Source organism: Pseudophryne corroboree, chromosome 2 (genome assembly GCF_028390025.1).
Source record: "Pseudophryne corroboree isolate aPseCor3 chromosome 2, aPseCor3.hap2, whole genome shotgun sequence".
In the NCBI taxonomy this organism is placed as follows: domain Eukaryota; kingdom Metazoa; phylum Chordata; class Amphibia; order Anura; family Myobatrachidae; genus Pseudophryne; species Pseudophryne corroboree.
In genome coordinates this window covers 357,434,195-357,451,929 of record NC_086445.1, presented here as the reverse complement: position 1 = coordinate 357,451,929, position 17,735 = coordinate 357,434,195, and the positions used below count along the sequence as shown (strand labels likewise).

At 44.9% G+C, this 17,735-nt stretch overlaps 1 protein-coding gene across 2 annotated transcripts in view; it reads right to left on the bottom strand.

The window, feature by feature from the left end:
* TUBGCP3 (tubulin gamma complex component 3) overlaps nt 1-17,735 on the bottom strand; it is a 634,372-nt gene that overhangs the window by 80,204 nt on the left and 536,433 nt on the right. The gene's annotated exons all lie outside the window — the stretch shown is intronic.

The following is a 17,735-nucleotide window of genomic DNA, read 5'->3' as shown; positions in this document are numbered from 1 at the left end:
CAGCTTCAAAAAAGAATGAGCCTCAAAAGATTTTACTCCATGATTTAAGCAACAAATAAGATTCTTTTTTACTGGTATCGATTTAGTGTCTCTAATAGTTTTTCTAAAAATCACTCAAAGTAATGCAACAGCAGGTCTGGCCAACATGTGGCTCTCCAGCTGCTGTAAAACTACACATCCCAGCATGCCTTGCCACAGATTTTCCATTCCCTAGTAGTAAAAATGTAGTAGAACATGCTGGGACTTGTAGTTTCACAAAAGGTGGAGAGCCACAGGTTGGGCAGGCACGTGCAACAGTCTTTATCACAAAGTAATGAGGATCCATATCAAGTTTTCCCATATATCTATAAATCAAATATGCTCATGGTGAAAGGAGACGCTGGGCTGAGACCTGAGAGACGATGAGAAGCCGAAACCGGAAGTGACCAGCAGGTGCGGAAGCACGCGCACAAGCAGGTAGGAACGGTACGGATCGGCCGCACCAGGGTAGCGTCTACATTCTCTTCGTGCAGAGGACCTTTCCCATAACCCCCTGGTTCCATGTCACAATCTATTTGGAATAGAAAAGTGTGGCGAGCGAAGCGAGACACCGAGCCCGATGCGTGGAGAGCGAAGCGAGCCTGCGAGGGTCCAATGCTGCATAGAAAAAATAATACCCCAAACGATCGGAGAACGAAGAAAACATTTAGGAGCTGTAAGGGCGGAAGTTCTCTCCGGCCCACTCGTTTTGTCACGTCCAGGTCCTTTGCACAAAGTCAACATAGACACAACAGCTGCACCAGCTGTATGGTGCAAGTGCCGCTACCCGTATTGTTCCGAGAGCGGGGGGAGTGCAGTGCGGTGAACAGGGAAAGGCTGCACATTGAAATGGGGAGCCGCGCCAGGGGGAGATATGAGCAGGAAGCCGTGCCAGGAGCCTGAGACACTGCACCTGAGTACAGATCGGGAAAAAGGGAGCAGACAAGTATCAACTTTCCCAACTTTTCTGTATAATTCATTGTCTCCCTTTGTCCTTTACTGTATTTTACTGTAAAAACTTGTATTAATATATCCTGTATTTATCATTTTATTTATTGACCCTTGGTACCTAATATATTGTCCTTTACATACAGATTGCCCCTCTGTTTTTATTTTTTCTTCACCTGTCTCTTACTGTATTTTACTTTATTTTTACTTAATTTATCCTACTTAATTTATCCTATATTTGTCCTTTATTTATCTGCTTATTTATTGTCCTTTTGTCCCGTATTTATTGTATTTTTATATAGATTGTCCCTTTGTTTTTGTTTTTTTCCAGAAGGTAACAGGGAGTTAGCAGATATTAAAAATGGGTGGGTCCGAGATTGGGGATCTCACTCAGTGCGTGTCGTGCATGATGTATGCGCACCTGGCACAACAGTCCGAGTGCAGGTACATCTGTGCGAAATGTGAGCGAACGGCTGCCCTAAAAGCCCAGGTAACTGATCTAGAGCAGACCGTTAAGCGACTGAGGGACATTCACAATCTTCAGCAAAGTTTAGCTAGAACAGTGGAGGAGTTGCAGGGGGGAACACTGGTAGACGAGGATGATCAGGTAGCCAGGTGGGTCACGGTTAGAAGGAAGAAGAAGAGGGGGAAGGGGAGACAGGACATCTCCGATATGCCAAACCCCAACAAATTCGCCCGATTGGATGAAGATTCTAAGGATGACAGTGAGGAAATGATGGAACCGGAGGAGAATGTTCCCTCTAGCAACCAGAGGAGCAGTCCCCCCCGGTACAGATGGGAAAAAACGAGATTTATGGTAAGAACTTACCGTTGTTAATTCTCTTTCTGCGAGGTACACTGGGCTCCATAGGGAATGACATTGGGGGTGTAGAGTAGGATCTTGATCCGAGACATTAACAGGCTAAAAGCTTTGACTGTTCCCAGAATGCATAGCGCCGCCTCCCCTATAACCACGCCTCTAAGCACAGGAGCTCAGTTTTTGTTAAGCAGTCCAATGCAGTAGCAGGCAAAAGAGATGACAACTGTTAGTAGCCACAGACACCACATTCTCACAACAGGAGAAGGTGTCAGCGGCTAATGCCTTATCAACCCAAAGAAGCTAAGTGTGTCAGGGTGGGCGCCCTGTGGAGCCCAGTCTACCTCGCAGAAAGATTTAACAACGGTAAGTTCTTACCATAAATCTCATTTTCTGCTGCGGGGTACACTGGGCTCCACAGGGAATGACATTTCGGGATGTCCTAAAGCAGTTCCTTATGGAGGGGACGCACTGTAGCGGGCACAAGAACCTGGCTCCCAAAGGAAGCATCCTGAGAGGCGAAGAACCTTATGAACATGTTCACTGAGGACCACGTAGCCGCCTTGCACAATTGTTCAAGGGTCACACCACGGCGGGCCGCCCAAGAAGGTCCAACAGACAGACTAGAATGGGCCTTAATGGTAGCAGGAGCTGGAAGACCAGCCTGTACATAAGCATGTGCAATTACCATTCTAATCCCTCTGGCCAGGGTCGGCTTGTGAGCAGGCCAGCCACGTTTGTGAAAACCAAAAACAGTACAAAGAGAAAATCCAACTTCCGAAGGGAAGCAGTCCTCTTCACATAGATGCGGAGAGCCCGTACCACATCCAAAGACCGCTCTTTGGAAGACAACTCAAGAGAGGCAAAGGCCGGAACCACAATCTCCTAATTAAGGTGGAAAGAAGACACCACCTTAGGTAAATACCCGGGATGTGTTCTAAGAACCGCCCGATCACGGTGAAAAATCAGATATGGTGACCTACAAGACAAGGCACCCAAATCAGACACCCGCCTAGCAGAGGCAATAGCCAGCAGAAACACTACCTTAAGAGAAAGCCACTTAAGGTCTGCAGATTCAAGAGGCTCAAACAGAGACCCTTGCAACGCCTCCAGAACAACCGACAAGTCCCAAGGAGCCACAGGTGGGACATAAGGAGGTTGAATCCGCAACACACCCTGAGTGAACGTATGCACATCAGGTAAGGTCGCAATTTTTCTCTGAAACCAAATCGACAAGGTAGAAATATGAAACATGATGGAGGCCAGAGGAAGGCCCAAGTCCAGGCCCTGTTGTAGAAAGGCCAAAAGTTTGGCCGTACTAAACTTGTAAGCGTCATAATTGTTAGATGCGCACCAAGCAAAGTAAGAATTCCAGACCCTATGGTAAATCCAAGCAGAAGCCGGTTTCCGGGCCTTCAACATGGTTTGAATGACCGCCTCAGAAAATGCTTTGGCCCTCAAGACGGAAGCTTCAAGAGCCACTCCGTCAAAGACAACTGGGCTAAATCCTGATATACACAAGAGCCCAGAACGAGGAGATCTGGGCGCAGTGGAAGTAGAAGGGGACACTCAATCGAGAGACCCTGAAGGTCTGAGAACCAATGCCATCTGGGCCACGCGGGAGCAATCAGAATTAGAATTCCTCCTTCTTGCTTGAACTTCCTTATTACTCTGGGCAGTAGTGACACCGGAGGGAACACGGAATTGCCAGTGAGTCCACGAACGCTGCTTGAGGATCCCTTGTCCTTGCTCCGAAGACTGGAACCTTGTGATTGTGTCGAGACGACATCAGGACCAAATCTGTAAGGCCCCACCTGTCCACAAGGAGTTGAAATACTTCTGGATGGAGGCTCCACTCTCCGGCTTGTACGTCCTGACGACTGAGGAAGTCCGCATCCCAGTTTAGGACCCCCGGAATGAATACTGCCGATATGGCTGACAGCTGTACTGCGAGTAGTTTCTGGAGAAGGAAAACCACGCTGTTTACTATTTTACTTCTATATTTTTTTTGTTTATTGGATTTTATCTTGTTTATACGTTTTCATTTTACGGTTTTCACCTTATGCATATGGTGGTATCTTTTGGTAAAACTGGACTGTTTTGAATAAATCTTTTTAATATAAAGAAGGAACCCTTACCTTTTTTATGGTGTTTTGGAAGAAGAACCCCCCTCCCTCATTTTTCAATCGCCAAGAAAACACACGTGTTTCATATTAAAGAAACCTTTATAGGAGTCATCCATTTAATATCGAGTGAGTTGGGGTACGCATATGATTGTCTTTGTGCCTGAAAAGATACAGTTATATGAATGTTTTATCCTTATTTTGTGTAAGTTGGGGTACGCATCGAATTTGGTTTGAAAGATACCTTTATATGATTTTATCCTCCACGCCAAGTGAGAGTTCTGGGTACGCCCAACCATATGAATTTTCGTTTTTAACTTGATGAAATTATACAGACGATAACAAAGATACCTTTATGGGAACCCACTTACTTGTTTCTGTGTGAGTGGAGTACGCCCTTTTCATTCTGCGGAAATCTGATTTGGTCCTGTTGAAACTGTTCAACACATTTGTTCTTTTGCTTTTATCTCTTTACATGAAATGGGAGGAACTCACGACATATTAAGAGAAGAGTGATCTAAATGAAAGAATCCCCCCTGTTCACTGCAATTGGAGGAAACCATTCATCTTTAATAATAAGGGATGTATTAGATTCTATATTTTGTGTGTATGTATGTGCCCTGGACATAGATCAATACCACCTTTCTTCTTTCTGTGTATTGTTATGTAAAAACTGTGATTTTTCACTTGAGTATTTTTCAGTATACGGGCAGCTGTGCGCCAAATAGGCAAACCTTCCACATTTCTCTTTTATTATCATCTCTGCCATTACCTTGGTGAACACCCTCAGTGCCGTGGAGAGAACAAATGGCAGGTCCTGGAACTGGTAGTGACAGTCCTGTAATGCAAACCGTAGATAACTCTGATGAAACTGCCAGATTGGAATATGAAGGTACGCATCCTTGATATCCAGAGACATCAGGAATTCCCCCTCCTCCAGACCTGAGATCACCGCTCTCAGAGACTACATTTTAAATTTGAACACCCGTAAGTATGGGTTCAGTGACTTGAGGTTTAAAATGGGTCTTAATGAACCGTCCGGCATCGGTACCACAAACAGGTTGAAATAATAACCTTTGTTGCGCAGATGAGGTGGAACTGGAACAATGACCTGAGTCTGTACCAGTTTTTGAATTGCTTCCTGTAAAGTCATACTTGCTTCCTGAGAAGCTGGTAAGCCTGATTTGAAGAATCTGTGAGGTGGGAGTTCCTGAAACTCCGGCCTGTACCCCTGGGTGATAAGATCTTTGACCCAGGGTTGCTGGCATGATGTCGCCCATATGTGACTGAAATCTCTTAATCAGGCTCCCACCTGCCTATATTCCAGGCAGTGCGGTCCACAGTGATGCTGAAGGCTTTGAGGAAACAGAACCTGGTTTTATTTTTATATTTGGCTGTCCGAAAGGACTGCAAAGTTGGAGGCGAGTAGGTCTTCCTAACTGGGGGGGCTGCGGAAGGAAAATATGTAGACTTACCTGCCGTAGCCTTGGCTACCCACTTATCCAGTTCATCTCCAAATAGGGACTCATCTGTGAATGGTAGGCTTTCCACGCCCTTCCAGGAATCCACATCCGCAGTCCACTGGCGTAGCCATAAGCCCCTGCGTACTGACACTGCCATGGCAGTGGTGCGTGCGTTGAGCAAGCCTATTTCTTTTATGGCCTCCACCATAAAATTTGCAGAGTCCTGTATATGTTGTAGGAGTAAAATTACCTACCCCTGGATAAGGAATCTAATCCCTCAATTAGGTTACCTGACCATTTTGCAAAGACCCTAGTGATCCATCTACAAGCAATAGTGGGTCTCTGGTCACCCCAGCAGCTATATATACAGATTTGAGAGTGGTCTCAATCTTGCGGTCAACCGTGTCCTTTAAGGAGGCTGCCCCAGGGACAGGTAAGATTATTTTACGTGATAACCTAGATACCGATACATCAACAAACGGTGGATTTTCCCATTTTTTCCTATCATCCTGAGGAAAAGGGAAGGATGTGAGTAACCTTTAAGGGATCTGAAATTTCTTATCAGGATTAACCCAAGTCTCTTGCAGGAAAAATAGCATAGGATTTCATTTTTACATTAAAAAAATATTCCTCATCCTCCATTGTCATCTTATCAGGAATGTGCAGGACGTCTCTAATAGCTATTATCAGGGCCTGTATTCCTTGTGACAGAGCAGCATCCTCCCCTAAGTCCACCTCACCCTCCTCCGTGTCTGATACGTCAACAGTAAAGTCAGCCTGCAGGATCTGGGCCAGTGTACGCTTTTGCGGACAAATGGTAGGGGTCTGAGACGCCGGTATGGGAACTGAATCTCTATTCATCAGGTCAAAAGTAATGCATCTCTCTTTCATTATGGGATAATTTATTTGAAATATTTGAGATCATCCCTTTAAGGGAATCCAACCATGCCGGTTCGGACCCACTAGCCTGAGAATGTGTACTATCCTGAGTACACTGTAGTGATCACTCTGAGGAAGAAACTCTGTCATGCATGAAACACACTCCTTGCCTGACACTGTAAATGTGAAGCACACAAACACAGGAAAGGTTAAAACACAGTTAACCCACACAGAGCCCTTCCAGGGAGAGACAGAGTATATATGAGCCAGCCACACCACGCCCTTAGTGCTAATGCCAAGCTTAGCTGGGTCGTAGACTAAGTACCCTGATAGGGGCTTAGTACGCTAGTAACGGTCCCCACTCCCCCCCTTACTATGACTCCCTGGTACCGCTAAGGTAAGCTGGAGTCCTACTGGAGAAGCTGCGCTTCCCTGCCAGTCTGTCTGTAGAACTGCAGAAGGAAAATGGCGCTGGTGAGCAGCTTATACTGAAGCCCAACCACCTTGATGGCGCGCAGTCTTCACGGTTTTATTTTAAACTGGCTGAGCTGTTTTAGATGTCTAAACAGTGGGATATAGCCCATGTAAGCATATTTGCCAGTGTGGGTACTGTATAGGATGACTCAGCTCGCCCCTCATAGCGGTGCAGCCTGCGCTGATCTGAGCCTGGAGACGCAGCCTACTCCTCAGTGCTGCGCTCCGTACCCTCATGCCGCCATAATAGTCGGCGACCTGCTAACCGGGATTCCGGCGTAACACTCACCACTCTTCTTTCTTGTGGCTCTGTTAGGGGTGGCGGCGTGCTGCAGGAATGGACGCACGCCGTGGTGGGGCTAGCGAATGGTTCCCTCAGGAGCTCAATGTCCTGTCAGCGGGGAAACCCCCCCCCCCCTCCACCCTGAACTGTACTTTCATCGCATTAGTGATACAAATAGGATGCATATTTTGGGAAAGTCTGCGCCAGGACTCATGGTACTGCTAAATCACAAAGTATGTGTTAAGCAAAATGGGGCCATTAGGAGAAATTTGAGCAAAAGTGTATGTGTACGTGCACATGCACGGCCATCAACTGTGCAGTACAGCCGGGGGTGATTCAGACCAGATTGAACGCAGGCGTTGTTTTGCAGTGCTGCGATCAGGTAGTTGCCGCCTACAGGTAGAGGGGGTAATCGCTGTGCAGCGGTGTGAACAGATGTGCAGAGACCTGCACAAACAAAAGTTTGTGCAGTCTCTGCAAAGCTCAGGACTTGCTGAGCCGCTGCGATGATCCGGCATGGAGCAGACGTCTGGAACCCTCCCTTAAAGCGGCTGGACACGCCTGCGTTTCTTTGGACACTCCCTGGAAACGGTCAGTTGACACGCCTGATTCAGGTTTGTAAGCAAAGTAAAAAAACACAGAATTGAGCAAAACCATGTTGCAGTGCAGGTGGGTTAGATGTAACATTTGCAGAGAGAGTTCGATTTGGGTGGGGTGTGTTCAAACTGAAATCTAAATTACAGTGTAAAAATAACGTAGTCTAACACTTGTGGGCTACATGCAAAGCAGACCGTATTTACCATGCAAAGTAACAATATATCGCACCCAAATCTAAATTTCTCTGCACATGTTACATCTGTCCCACCTGCAATGCAACATGGTTTTGCCCAGTTGGGTGCTTTTTTGCTTTGCTTACAAACCTGAATCAGGCCCTAAACTGTGAGGTATGGCATATGTAGTTATTCAGATATCTAAAATTTGTAACTCCATATAAGTACAGGCAGTAAATCTATATAAAATTATCCAGTCTGCAACACCACAGTACTATTGCAGAAATAATCACCTTATCTAGTGGTATAGAAATACAGATTGTATTGTACAGATACTGTCCTTGCAGCTACAGAAGACAATGAAGACTTTTGCAGACATTGTACAGATGGTACTTATAGAATGTACAGGTTGAGTATCCCATATCCAAATATTCCGAAATACGGAATATTCCGAAATACGGACTTTGAGTGAGAGTGAGATTGTGAAACCTTTGTTTTCTGATGGCTCAATGTACACAAACTTTGTTTAATACACAAAGTTATTAAAAATATTGTATTAAATGACCTTCAGGCTGTGTGTATAAGGTGTATATGAAACAAATGAATTGTGTGAATGTAGATACACTTTGTTTAATGCACAAAGTTATAAAAAATATTGTATTAAATGACCTTCAGGCTGTGTGTATATGGTTTATATGAAACATAAATGCATTCTGTGCATAGACTTGGGTCCTATCCTCATGATATCTCATTATGGTATGCAATTATTCCAAAATATGGAAAAATCCGATATCCAAAATACCTCTGGTCCCAAGCATTTTGGATAAGGGATACTCAACCTGTACTATAGGTATACTTGTAAAGATTATGGACACAAATTTAGGTAAAAAGATCTAAACCTCTCAGGGCCAAGAACCTTACATGCAGAATTAGACACCAACACATGCACACTAAATGGTGCCTTCCACACAGACCTCTCACATTGTACACAAGAGCAAGACTAAGACAAACTATGACAGAATTTAGCAAGTTTTTTAGGTTTGTTAGAAAAACACAAAATAGTTAGCAATTGGACAAAACCATGTTTGACTGCAGGTGGGGCAGATGTAACATATGCAAAGAGATTTAGATTAGGGTGGGCTATATTGTTTCTGTGCAGGGTAAATAGTGGCTGCTTAATTTTTACACTGAAATTTGTTTAAACACACCCCACCCAAATCTAAATGTCTCTGCATGTTATATCTGCCTCAACTACAGTGCAACATGGTTTTGACTAACTGCTAACAAACCTGAATAAGGCCCTTACTCAATAGTATAAATTAACAAACTGCAAAGTAGTGATGTCCATTGATGGCAGTACCATTGGATTAGCCATCAATGGCTGAGTGCTGCGCATGACCAGCACCACCGATGTCCTGCACATTGAGAATGCTACAGTACACTGATGGGGGAAAGCAAAAATAGGATGGGGGAAATATTACAAGTAGAGTGGATAAAGCAAATACTTTTATGTCAAAAGTTTCCTTAGCCTACATCAAATCAAACCATTTTCTAGGCTTTAAAGCCTTGTGTTATGTGGATTCTGACTTGTGATAATTTTCCTTAAAATAAGACATATAAGATGATGGTACATATCTGAAAATTGCTTTTAGGTTGTACCTCCTTAAATATGCCATTCTTTTAAACAAGAGAATTTTCTGACCTGTTCACGCACTGTCATACGGTGCACATCAGAGAGATAGAGTCTAGCAACATGATAATTGAGATTATTGTGTATTCAATGTTATTGTACCTTGCATGCAGTGTGTTTCTACTCCAAGATTCTCACATGACCTGATCATTAAACACGTTGCTTGTTATTGTTTCACTGGTAGTGTTTGATCCGCAGTATAGAATGTATTCCAGATGCAAATTTGTGAACGTACATGGTAAACTGTATATCGCCTATATGTATTGTATGTGAACCACTTACTAAATGTATAGCGTTTTCACTTACATTTTTCTATACAAATGCAACGCAAGTGTGCAAGTACTGTACCATAACTGCAGTAATACAGATATATCCTTTCTGCTGCATTCGAAATTATAACTACACTATATAAATTATAACTAATATATAAAAACGATAAATACTGCAAACGACAAAAATTTGATTGCCTAACATTTTCTTACATTTAAGCCACATAATTGTGAACGAAAGAATAGCTACAGTAACGAGGGGACTTTTTCATATTGTATGAGCAATGTATAGCATTGCATTAGTCAAAATCAACAATCTACATACCATAAGTTGCAAAGACAAATATAAATATAGACCACAGTCAATAGGAAGAAAAGAAGAATAACTGTAATAATAAAATATAAATTGAAGCATTATCCTGTTTATTAAAACTAGTCTATGCTAGCAAAAAACTGTTCATGATTCTATATTTTGCTAATAGCACTTAAAGCACTTTAATTCTTATTCTTAATTAAGCAATTTGTAGGATTTGCCTGGGCAATTTAGACATTTATTGGATTTGACTGTGCTCAAAACAGACTGAAAAGGAGCAGAAAATTGTAATCTCTTCTCACTGTGCCCACGTCTGTTCGCTGCCATAATCTCCATAAAATATAAGCAAATTCTAACTCATCTAAAAGCAAACTTTTCAGTTGCATGTGCACAAATGTAAAGCACAAATAGATTTGGAGTGATCCAAAAAACAAGAGTAGCCATTACTTTTCTGTCAGGCTCCGGAGCCTTACCTCCGGCGGGTGCTCCCGCGGGTTACCATCCCGCTGGTTGTCGCAGCTGCGGTGGCAGGGAGCTGCTGGCGGCGGGTCCTTCTGGACGGATGTGCGGCTGCCAAGGGCCGAGGGTCTGGAGAGCTGGGCGTTGCAGCGGGGATCGCTGCGGTAAGGGCCTCTAGTGGTGACACAGTATAGTGTGTCAGAGACAGAAGCTGGCTAAAGCTGTGTGCTAACAGCTAAGGATGTCTCCTGTGCTGGGGGCAGCCATGTTGGAGACCAGAGTATTACCAATGAAGTTCCCAATCTGTGTCCAGCCAATCTTGCGTGTTCTCCCTTTACAAAAGAGGGCTGGCACAGAGTGAGAGTGCCAGTGCTTCATGTTACCTCCTTGTGAAAAGTTCTCCAGCTCTGTACTCCCAGGTTACTTCTGGTTCCCTGGTCCTGGATGCTCTCATCCATCGGTTACCTAAACGCTGCTGCAGTCCTGCTGTCTAAGTCTGTTGCCACTCGTGGAAGCGCTCACGGGGTCCCAGGTCGTAGGGGAGCTCCAGCTGCTAACGTCGGTTCCCGCAGATATCCTCATTTCTTCAAAGTCCAAGTTCTTCAGCCTCGTCTTTCAATTACAAACCACAGTCTTCTTTTCTTCAAAGTCCAAGTTCTTCATCCTCGTCTTTTAATCATAAAATACAGTCTTGAGTTTTTCTTTACCAGAGTTCTTCAACTTCACTCTTCAAGTCATTTAACCATAGACTCTAATTCTTCCAGTTTCTTCAATTAATCCAATATTCGTGTACAGCCTGATTATTCATTAAAACTCCTTTATCTTCCTACGAAGTCCTCCTTTTCTGTACGCCCTCCGGCCAACGTTAACACTTAGTTTGGATTCCACCCCATGAGGAGGAATTACATTCAACCACCTCGTTTATTCTCCTCACAGGTAGCGGTCCCTTCAGCCAAAACTCGGTTGTCGGAACACCAACTTACGCCGAGCGTGACCGTAAGCAGTGGTCCAAAGGATCCGGCAAGTGAGCAGGCTACCAGGGGCGATGCCTCTGTGGATATTCTGGCTCGTCTAAATAAAAAGGAGGCTATGCAGGCGCAGATTGTACAGTTCATGCAGAATATGTCCACTCGTTTGGATTCTCTTCACACAGCCATTTCCACATCTCACACTCCAGTTCCAGCTTCCAATCCGCCAGCACCCAATACTCTAGTGTCGATTCCAGTTACTCGTTTACAACTACCGCCACCCAGTAAATTTGACGGTAGTCCAAAGCAATGCCGAGGGTTACTCAATCAATGCGAGATCCAGTTTGAGCTTCAGTCAGCTAACTTTCCGTCTGATCGGACCAAAATCGCATACATCATTTCACTTCTGACCGGACCAGCTCTGGATTGGGCATCACCCTTATGGGATCCCATACTCTCGAATTACCCAGAATTCGTGGCAACTTTTCGTAAAATCTTTGACGAGCCAGGCCGGACCACCTCTGCCTCTTTACAGATTCTGCGTCTGCATCAGGGAACCCGTTCCGTCGCCCAGTACGTGATCCAATTCTGTACTCTGTCTTCCGAAGTGGGCTGGAATGAAGAGGCTCTCATTGCCGCATTTGGGAACGGTCTCTCCGACAAAATTAAAGATGACCTGGTCACTCAGAATGTGCCAGTTAAGCTCAATCAGCTTATTTCTTTATGTAACAAGATTGATCTAAGATACAAGGAGCGCTGTCTTGAGAGAACAAGGTTTGAGCGGCCGAAATCTCGGGCCTGTCCCACTCTTAGTCCATCCTCACCGTCTACTGAAGAACCCATGCAGGTCAACCGTTCTCGTCTCACCAATGAGGAATGTCAAAGACGCAGACAGGGAAACCTCTGCATGTATTGTGGGATGGCCGACCACTTTGTTAAGTTTTGTATTCAATGACCGGGAAACTCTCGCTCCTAGCTTTCACAGGAGAGGTTAAGCTAGGAGCATTCCCTAACCAATTTACCAGGAAGGAATCACTGTTGACAAGTATGTCTGGAACTTCCCTCTACCTCCTTTCATGTCAGAGCACTTTTGGATTCTGGAGCTGCAGAAAGTTTCATTACTTCTGCCTTAGTCCGACAGTCTGAAATACCAACCACTCGTTTGGAGCGAGCTATCTCTATCACCGCGGTTGACGGAAGCTATATCCCTGTAAGGGATCATCACCCACCGTACAGTTCCTCTGAAGATGAAAGTTGATATTCTCCATTCTGAAGTTCTCTCTTTCCTGGTAATTCCCAAAGCCTCTCAAAAAATAATCCAAGGATTCCCGTGGTTGCAGGAGCACAACCCCCACTTGGATTGGCAAACTATGGATGTACTCGCCTGAGGGGAGTCGTGTTCTCAAAGCTGTTTATCCACCGTCAAGCCACTCCTTACCCTACACTCCACTGATCTCTTGGATGCCTATCAACCATTTCTGGACGTGTTCAGTAAGCAAGCAAGGGGCGGATACCTTGCCTCCCCACCGCAGTTGGGACTGCCCTATCGATTTACTGCCTGGTTAAACACCTCCCAGAGGCCAAACGTACCTTTTATCTCTTCCAGAAACCCAAGCAATGTCCGAGTACATACAGGAGAATTTGGCCAAAGGGTTCCTTCGCCCTTCCTCTTCTCCAGCCGGGGCAGGGGTTTTTTTGTTAAGAAGGAGGACGGGGGTCTACGGCCTTCCATCGACTACCGGGGCCTCAACTAAATTACAGTTAAGAATAGATACCCCTTGCCCTTGATTCCCAAATTATTTGACCGTGTAAAGGGGACTACCATTTTCACCAAATTGGACCTGCGGGGAGCTTATAACCTTATACGCATTTGCACAGGAGACGTGTGGAAGACTGCGTTCAAAACTCGCAATGGGCATTACGAATATCTGGTGATGCCCTTTGGCTTACGCAATGCTTCAGCAGTCTTCCAGAATTATGTAACGAGTTATTCCGAGATCTCCTCTATAAGTGACTGGTTGTGTATCTGGACGATATTCTAATATTTTCCAGAGATCTGAAAGCCCATCGGGAACAAGTCAGAGAAGTCTCGAGACGTCCAAGGGAAAATCGACTCTTTTGTAAACTAGAGAAGAGCACATTTGAGGTTCCCTCCATCCCATTTTTAGGTTACATCATTTCCGGGAGGTAATTACAGATGGATCCTGCCAAAGTCCAAGCAAACAGAGATTGGACCCTTCCTACCACTCTGAAGGGAATCCAGCGTTTTTTAGGCTTCGCCAATTTCCATACGAAGTTTATTAAAGATTATTCCTCCATCATACCTCCTGATTCCAGCACTAACAAGAAAAGGGTCTAATTCTGCAGCTTGGCCACCTGAGGCACTAGAAGCATTTTTGTTTCTAAAAGAGGCCTTCATGTCTGCTCCTATCCTTCGGCAACCTGATTTCAGTCGTCCTTTTCAGGTGGAGGTGGATGCTTCTTCAGTAGGAGTGGGGGCCGTCTTAACCCAGGACTTCGAGGATTAGAAAGCTTATCCTTGTGCTTATTTTTCCCGAAGATTCTCTCCGGCAGAACAAAACTACGCCATTAGAGAACAAGAACTGCTTACCATAAAACTTGCTTTTGAAGAGTGTTCTTCTCACGTTTTTCTTTCACGCTCAGTTATCGTCCAGGGTCTCTTAAAAGCAGATGCGCTCTCTCGTTTATTGAGTTCAGATAAGTCCACAGATCTTCCGGACAGACAGTTCATCCTAGATCCTGCCTCCTTTGCTGCAACTCGTACTACTCTGCTTCCTCCACCGGGAAAAACCTTTGTTGCATCAGAACTCAGGAAAAAACGGCTCACGTGGGCTCATACCTCAGCATGTATGGGATACGCAGGTAGCATCAAGACTCTTAAGTTCATCCAACGCTCCTATTGGTGGCCTCATCTGAAGACGGATTTTCTGGAATTCATAGCTGCCTGCCCAAAGTGCGCCCAACATAAAAGTCCAAGAGGATCATCATCAGGTCTTCTTCATCCGCTATCGGTTCCACAAAAACCCTGGACACACATCTCCATGGACTTTATAACTGACCTACCTGTCTCCAGAGGACGAAACACCATTTGGATCATTGTGGACCAATTTTCCAAAATGGGGCACTTTGTCTCACTCACAGGTCTTCAAACCGCTCCACAACTATCAAAAATGTTCATATCAGACATCTTCCGGTTACATGGACTTCCACAAGAGATAGTTTCCGATCGAGGGCCTTAGTTTGTGGCTAAATTCTGGAGAGCACGGAGTTCAGATCTTGGAATGGAATTAAGTTTCTCCTCTGCATACCATCCCCAAACGGATGGCCAGAGAGTGAACCAAGACTTAGAGACTTTCCTACGACTCTTCATGTCTTCTTCTCAGGACGATTGGCTGGACTATCTTCCATTTGCTGAATTTGCTCACAATAATCTTTACCATTCCGCTACTCATTCCACACCCTTTTATGTTTATTATGGACTTCATCCACGTGTTCCTGCTTTCCAATCTCTTCCAGCTCTCTAAGTACCTGCCGCAGAGTTAGCCCTTCAGCAATTCACTAAGATGTGGAAACAAGTTCATGAGGCTCTGTTTAAAACGGCCAATAAGTTTTTTGCAGATCGGAAATGGAAGGCTATCCCTAGTCTCAAAGTGGGTGGTCAAGTCTGGATTTCTACTCGAAGCTTAAGACTCAAGGTCCCTTCCAAGAAATTTGCCCCCAGATTCATTGGACCATATCCTGTTGAAAAATAATTGAATCCAGTAGCATACAAAGTGACGTTGCCGCCGTACTTGAAGATCCAATATGCATTTCACATCTCCTTACTGAAGCCTCTCATACTGAACCGTTTTCGGGCTGCTCTCCCTAGACCTCCCAAGGTGCAAGCTGCTCAGGTAGAAGAATTTGAAGTTCATAAGATCCTTGACTGTCGTAAAAGATATGGTCGTCTCCAATATCTTATTGATTGGAAGGGACATGGACCGGAGGAAAGGTCCTGGGTTTCTGAAGAGGACATCCATGCTACAAGACTAGTCCGGGCCTTTCATACCAAGAATCCGATAAAAGCACAAGGGTGTTCAGCGCTCACCCTAAAAAGGGGACGGATGTGCGGCTGCCAAGGGCCGAGGGTCTGGAGAGCCGGGCGCTACGGTGGGGATCGCTGCGGTAAGGTCCTCTAGTGGTGACACAGTATAGTGTGTCAGCACACAGCTTTAGACAGCTTCTGTCTCTAACAGCTAAGGATGTCTCCTGTGCTGGGGGCAGCCATGTCGGAGACCAGAGTATTACCAATGAAGTTCCCAATCTGTGTCCAGCCAATCCTGCGTGTTCTCCCCTTACAAAAGGGGGCTGGCTCAGAGGGAGAGTGCCAGTGCTTCATGTTACCTCCTTGTGAAAGGATCTCCAGCTCTGTGCTCCCAGGTTACTTCTGGTTCCCTGGTCCTGTTGCTCTCATCCATCGACTACCTAAACGCTGCTGCAGTCCTAATGTCTAAGTCGGTTGCCACTCGTGGAAGCGCTCCCAGGTCGTAGAGGAGCTCCAACTGCTAACGGCGGTTCCCGCAGATGTCCTCATTTCTTCAAAGTCCAAGATATTCAGCCTCGTCTTTCAATCACAAATCACAGTCCTCATTTCTTCAAAGTCCAAGTTCTTCAGCCTCGTCTTTCAATCACAAATCACAGTCTTGAGTTCTTCTTTACCAGAGTTCTTCAGCTTCACTCTTCAAGTCATTTAACCATAGACTCTAATTCTTCAAGTATCTTCAATTGCTCCAATATTCCTATACAGCCCGATTATTAATTAAAACTACAGTTATCTTCCTACGAAGTCCTCCTTTTCTTAACGCCCTCCGGCCAACGTTAACACTTAGTTTGGCTTCCACTCCATGAGGAGGAATTACATTCAGCCACTTCGTTTACTCTTTTCACAGGTAGCGGTCCCTTCAGCCAAAACTCTTTTGTCGGAACCCCAACTTACGCCAAGCGTGACACTTTTCACCAAGAACAGAGCAGTGTTCAATTGTATAATGTTCATATTCCATTACACGCCTACAGAACCAATATAAATATTCTCTTTACCCTACTTATACTTCTTCCTTTCCAAATAAAACACCCTACAACCGTTTTTTATAGCACTGTTGGCATGAGACTCCCAATGACTATCTGCACAAGAAAGTACAAATCCTTTGTCCTATGTCAAACCTGAGCTCAATTCATAACACATTACTGTGTAATTTGCACAACAATTTCTCAGATGACTTATTGCAAATTTCCAATCCTGCAGCTACATGCCATGGATAACATCTAAATAACGAGATTTATGCTAAGAATTTACCGTTGTTAAATCTTTCTGCGAGGTACACTGGGCTCCACAAGGATTAATATCGGGGTGTAGAGTAGGATCTTGATCCGAGGCACCAACAGGCTAAAAGCTTTGACTGTCCCCAAGATGCACAACGCCGCCTCCTCTATAACCCTGCCTCCGTGCACAGAAGCTCAGTTTTGTTAACCAGCCCAGTGCAGTAACAGGTACTAGAGACGACAATCATAAACAGCCACTTAAACCACGCACTCACCATCACCGGGGAGGGTGTCAGCAGCTAATGCCATATCTACCCAAAAAAGCTAAGTGCATCAGGGTGGACGCCTTGTGGAGCCCAGTGTACCTTACAGAAAGAGATTTAAAAACAGTAAAGTTCTTACCATAAAACTCGTTTTCTGCTGCGGGGTACACTGGGCTCCACAAGGATTAACATTGGGGATGTCCTAAAGCAGTTCCTTATGGGAGAGGACGCACTGTAGTGGGCAAAAGAACCCGGTGTCCAAAGGAAGCATCCTGGGAGTCGGAAGTATCGAAGGCATAGAACCTTATGAATGTGTTCACTGAGGACCACGTAGCCACCTTGCACAATTGTTCAAGGGTCCCACCACGGCGGGTCGCCCAAGAAGGTCCAACAGACCGAGTAGAATGGGCCTTAATAATAGTAGGAGCTGGGCAACCAGCCTGTACATAAGCATGTGCAATCACCATTCTAATCCATCTGGCCAAGGTCTGCTTGTGAGCAGGCCAGCCACATTTGTGAAAACCAAACAGTACAAATAGAGAATCAGATTTCCTAAAGGAGGATGTTCTCTTCACATAGATATGGAGAGCCCGTACCACATCTAAAGACCTCTCTTTAGATGACAATTCAGGAGAATTAAAGGCTGGAACAACAATCTCCTGGTTAAGGTGGAAGGAAG